Here is a 6,544-nt window from a genome sequence, read left to right on the forward strand (position 1 = left end):
ACCCTTATCAGAATTTTCATAACCTGGTTTGCAAAATTAAGAAAACTTCTTAAATATCATAATCTGTTCTTACGTTTAAGAACAACTGAAAATGTTATTAAATTTAAGAACCATTTTGGTCTTAGATTTCAGAATATTTTTTACAGTGTTGGGTCAGCCCACCGGAGACGCTGCGGCCCGCGGTCGTCTGCAGAGTGATTTTAATCCGTCGAAATCGGACAAACGGCTGTTTCTTATAACTCGTACATGTAAAATATCGAATCTGCAAGGAAAAACGTTGTGTTTAGACACATCGATCGTTCTGAACGATCAGACCTTCGCAGAGAAATCTTAGTTTGAATGCGCCCTACCCCCTCTTCGCCGTGGTCAAAGGATAGGTCCATCCCGACCCTAGGGCGTTGCCATACCCTGGTCAAACTGGTTTCTCATCCGAAATTCGTTGCCTATTCTGCAAATTTTGACGAGAAGATTGTTGGACTCGTCAATAATCCATTAAATTTGCATAAAAGTCAAGGAATTTCGAATGAGAAACCAGCAAATTCACACATTTTTGGCTGCTGCGCGAAAACGAAAAGTCATACCGCGTTCCAATTTTGATCACAAGTGCATTTCATGACCCCCTAAGCTGCTGTAAATCAGATTTGCCACCACTCCCCCCTGAGGGGCGTAAATGTCACAGGGGTGGTCACCCCCACCCTAAGGGTAGTTTTTGAAAATCGTCGCGTTTTTCACCGGGGAATTTCTTAGTGCGTCCTACACATTCTCAACTGAAGTTTCCAGACTTTTCCAGGCCTCCTTAGTGTGAAAAATGTGGAAATTTCAGTTAAGGGTTGGACAGTTAAGGGTAGTACAGCCCTCCAAGGGGGTGCGAAAGTGAAACGGGCACTTTGCTGTCGTTGCCCACGTCGAACCACAAGATTTCCGTAGCGTACGAGATTTCAAAAAAAACAACCCTTTGAGGGGGTGGGGGTAACTGGGGGTAGGGGGTGGTTTGTCGGAGGAGGTAGAACGGGCCAAAAACCTACAAATTGGTTCCTAGGACACCCGTACACCAAATTTTAGCCACTTTCGGCACCTTCTACCCTAACCTTTCACGTTTTTTTCGACTTTTCCACCTCCGTGATCATTAGGAGATGCGTACGGCGTAAGGGGTGTCGCACGGCATTCGCGCTCGAGGGTGTTAAACTACACACAGGGGTGCATGTCTATGTCAAATCTCGACTTTCTAGGTGCTAGGGGAGATAATTTAATCCACGCGTAAAAAAGAGGACCGCTAAATGTTTTGACGAGTGTAGTTACGACGCTATACGGCCGCCTACTGAACTCCGTGTTTGTACCAAGCCCCCGGGAACTGCGTGTTTGTACGGAGCCTCCACGAACTCCGTGTGTATAGGTTTCAAGTGTCGTTTTGTCAAGTGTAATTTCTTCATTTTTCCTTCAAGGTTTATCATTTGGGTCATTAATTCAGGGAATCGTGAATTGCTTGAAAACAATTCCAATTGTCAGCGTGCATTTATGTGTAGTGATCATTTTGATGATGAACAATATGTAGACCCCCCAAAAAAGCAGAAAACTAAACGGTCTTCTGTTCCTATGGCTTGTAATGTACCTTTACCTTCCAAAATGGTTGTTGGTTACACAAAGAAGTTTGTACCTCAATATACGGTGAGATGTTTACTATAGTTATTGTTTGATTAAGTAGCTTGAAATAACCATATAGTGTACATTTGCATTGTTCAAAGATTTCTGCTATTTCTTGTACGAGTGGTTGGGAATTATTTAGCGAATTGTTTTGGTGTTTCTCAGCAGCCTTTTGAACATATTTTCAGTAATAGTGTGATATGCTTATGTTTTACTTTAGAGTTTTTGCTTTGTGTTAATTCTTGCAGAAAATTGTAATTGGTTTATTTGAGCACGAAAAGGCAAACGATAATGAGCAGGGAGTGATGCAGGAACTCTATACAGAGGTGAGATGCGTTGTGATGTTATTTGCCCTGTGTGCTGGATTGAATTCATTTCAAATAATGTTCTTTGTTATGTCAATGTTTCCACAAAAATGGTAGGTTTATGAATATTGCAGAGAATTGAAAATAGTATGGTGCAGAACAAACTAAGCTTAAATATTGAAAAAACTAACTACATTATCTTTAAAAAGAAGTACGGGCCTGACATATTTCTACAAGTACAAATATATAATGAAAAATTGAATCAAGCCAAAGAAATTCAATACTTGGGAATCGTCTTGGATGAGCCCCTCAATTGGAAGAAACATCTTGAAAAGTTATCCAACAAGCTAAGAGCAGCATCCAGGCTGATTTTTAGACTTAGAAAAGTTCTGAATGCAAATTATTTAAAAACACTACTCATATTTTCACTCTCATATGGCGTACATGTGCTTCTCTTGGGGACTTTCCTATCATGTTAACAGAATCAAAATATTGCAAAACGGAATTTTAAAAAATATGCTAAACGTTAATGAAATGTTCTCCACAAAGCAAGTCTACTGGGTGACTAGTGTTATGCCTCTGGAAGCGCTAACCAAGACCAGCTTAGTACTCATCATATATATAATCATGTAAATGGAAGGAAAACCTTAAGTTCACGTATAACTTTTAATCACCAACGGCATGAGCAATCAACAAGGAATAAAAGTAAAAACGAAATTCCCTAAATTAAATCCACGCATTACGGAACTCAAAATTCACACTATCAAGCAAATTACTCTTTACAATGCCATGCCCAAAGAAATTTTAAGCATAAACACACTGATAAACTAAGTGTTCAACTGCTCAACACTTCTAAGTGTGCAACTGTAAGTTAAATACTTCCCGTGATAAAATGGTCCTGTGCACAACGCGTGCAAACCGCGTGCACATTTTGTGCACAACACGTGCGAACCGCGTGCACAACGCGTGCACAAACATTCTGTGCAGCAGGCACGGCGGCAGGTGCAGGTATGTCCAAGTGCGCATCGCGAGCACAAGGCGTACGTCCACGGTTCTGGCTACGGTTTCAATTTTTTATTATTTTTTTATATTTTTCCCAATTTTTTCTGATTTTTTCTGATTTTTTCCCGCCGATTTCGTAAAGAATTGGCGAAAATCGGCCAGAATCGGGCAAAATCAGGCAAAATCGACGAAAACCAGGATCTCTCCAAAATCGTCGGGAAAAAATTAGAAAAAATTGGAAGAAAGTCAGAAAATATCGGAAAAAAATATAAAAAGTAAGAAAATATTGAAACCGTAGCCAGAACCTTGGACAACGGATAGGTACGCCATGTGCTCGCGATGCGCACTTGGACATACCTGCACCTGCCGCCGTGCCTGCTGCAGGGGGGCCGATCTTGTGCACAAGCTAGTTGCGCACAGAATGTTTGTGCACGCGTTGTGCACGCGGTTCGCACGTGTTGTGCACAGGACCATTTTATCACGGGTTGCAAGTGTGCAACTGCAAGTTAAATACTTCCAAGTGTGCAACTCGGTAGGTGTGCACATGCAAGTGTGCAACTCCTCGGTTGAACACTTCCTACACAGTAAGCGTCTAATCTAAGGAAGTGTGCAACCGAGGAGTTGCACACTTGCAAGTGCCCATCTACCGAGTTTAACACTTCGCTTGTCCCTATTGCAAAGCACGCACGGCGCTCCGGCGCTGGCGAAACCACGCAACTCCAAGGAGCCTCCGTCAAAGCACGCACAGCGGTCCGGCGCTGGCGAAACCACGCAACTCGATTTTTGGGGTGATTTTTGAGACCCATACCGTTGGAAAGAGGACGATTCCCTCTTCCAGAATATATACTTATCTCAGATTTTTTGAAAAACATCGATACGTGGTTTCGCCAGCGCCTAAGAACTTTGCGTGGTTTCGCCAGCGCCGGACCGCTGTGCGTGCTTTGACGGAGGCTCCGTGGAGTTGCGTGCTTTGCAATAGGGACGAGCGACTTGCAAGTGTATGACTACGGAGTTGCACACTTGCAAGTATTCCACTTGCAGTTGCACACTTACAAGTGTTGAGCAGTTGAACACTTTAGTTTATCAGTGCAATTATAGGAAGTTCAAAAGTGAATGTAAATCACTATTCTTCAGAGAATTCATCGAAGATTGAGCTCTTCCCATCTACTACTAAATTTCACCTTGTTCCTATTCTTGCTACATTCACTATTTTATCAAATATCTATTTATTATTTCAGCTAATATGCTTTATCAAATTTCTATTTATTGTTTTATCTAAATGTTCTATGTATTTCACTCAAATGCTATCTTATTATCATTTCTGCTGCGGCGAAACGGTGCAAATTACGACCGAGCCCGTTTCAGTGGATACTACTTATGGTATGTACTTCACATCGGACGTGGTTGCGACCGCGCGGCCCACCCCGTTCAGAACGTAGGGCGTAAGTACTCGGAATCTAGGTACTTCGCTCTAGCACGAGTACCGTTCAACTTTTTCGGTCGGGGTTTGCGCTGGAATGTAGCTTGGACCTATAAATTTCGAATCGCACTTCGACCGTCCATACCATTCTAGTGCATCACCCCCATAATGCGAGTGGAACGATCTGAGCGGCGCCCGGCGGCGTCTTGATAGTAGTACGTCCTGCACAAGTTTTCAATATAAGGCCTTTTTAACGACTTAATAGGCCATTTAGTCGTTTACCTGATTTTTGCCAAGAAATGCCGCCTAGCACCCAAACGGTACGAGATAGAGCAAAACGGACGAAATTTTCGTGCACAGGGATCTACTTTCACGAGTTACTCCTTACGAACCCATCAAAAAAACATTTGAAAAAATACACTTTGCGACTTGTGGTTTTTGATTTTTTTTAAAGTCAATTTTTGAGCTAGAATGCCCATCTTCGAAATCGATCTGTCTTTTACTGATACAAAACGACCCTAAAATTCCCAGATCGCTATCATCTCAATTCATTCTCTAGTTATCGTGCGGACAGACAGACAAACAAACAAACAAACGAACAAACACACAAACACACAAACAGAATGAAACTTTTCGGGTCAGTGGAGTAATGGGCTTCGCTAATCGCTCAGCCAACAAGTCAAGGTCAAAACAGTAAATGAGCAAAGATCTGAACGTAACTGTGACCCTATCCTCCGTATATTTACTGTTCTCACTCGTCCGCCATAGAACTGCTGTGTATGCGGTTCGGACTATCCAGCGGCCAGGCGCTTAGGCCCATGAGGGCCACAAGACGACCTGGGGCGCCTCAGCTCCAGCGGGGCGGGGAGGGGGCCAGCTCATACTTTATCGCCCGGCCCCCGCCCCACAGGGGTAAACTAATCCCAGGCAGCGCCTCAGTTCGAGTCGTACCCTTTCGGGTGGGGAACCGATCGCCGCACCGGCAGCTCTACCTACCTACTAGAGAATTCCTCATGGGAACGTGACATATCCGACGTCAACAACGCTTAGGATCGGTTCGGAACCACCCAGGCAAGCAAAGTCAGTTAAACATCTATAATGTGTGCAGAAAGTTGGGGTTGAACATCTGTCTGTGGGGCAAAGAACTAGATATTTGTAAGATTTGCGTTCGGCTGGAAGAGAGAAGCACTTTTGTCGTTTTACTAGAGGTTCTAAAGTTTCAAAATATATTCTCAATTTTCATTAAACATTAGTGCGTCAATTTACGTGCAAATTTGTTTCAAAAAATTGCCTTTTAACCCCAGTGTGTTTTTAACACTAAGATATATTTTTTTTTAACAGTGCAATTCCCTCCCCCCCCCCCTTACCACAAAGAAGGCTACTTACTTGAGGGCGAACCGCTCTATTTTTAAAATTCTAGGTGTCCTTGATCACTTACAATAAGCAAAAGGAAGGGGGTGGATACAGATGAGTAGAACCTCGCAAAACAGGAAAGGGTAGACAAAATGAGTTTACGAAAATAAATACAGACGGGCACAACCAGAAGTAAACTCTGCTTGTACAAATAAGTACAGAACTTATTCAACCAGCGGGACACACGTCGCCCAGCGTCAAAACGCTATGGAAGTTAGTCGTTGGACGGGCAACTCGAGGAACGTTTCCACCGAGTTTTCAGAAAAGCAACTCAAGGAGGGTATGACCATGTTCCGGTCCTGAAGTAGTGTAAGCTGCCGAATTCGGAGAAGTGATAGCTTCTCAGCTTTCTATTGGGAACTCGAGCCATGACAGGCGAGATAAAAGACCACTTCATCCGCTTGGAAACGTATGCCTTTGTCATCGGTTTGTGATCACATCTATGACACCGACAATAACTAGGTAGTATGTGCACGCTAGACCACGTCTCCCGTAACAGGCTTCGCGATATCTCACGAAACACTGTTGCGCTCCGACGCGCCTTGCGCATATAAGTAGTAAGGTACCCCCATTCGGACATCCGCCATCTTGGTCCCCCATTCGGACATGCCCCCCACCCCCACCTCACGTCCCCCATTCGGACATAAGCGATCTTATCATCCCCTAACACAACCTAACCTAACGATGGGGTGGGTCTTATCATCCCCTAACACAACCTAACCTAACGATGGGGTGAGTCTTATCATCCCCTAACTCGTACCTA

Source organism: Frankliniella occidentalis, unplaced genomic scaffold (genome assembly GCF_000697945.3).
Source record: "Frankliniella occidentalis isolate FOCC.00 unplaced genomic scaffold, Focc_3.1 Scaffold12, whole genome shotgun sequence".
NCBI classification, from domain to species: Eukaryota; Metazoa; Arthropoda; class Insecta; order Thysanoptera; family Thripidae; genus Frankliniella; species Frankliniella occidentalis.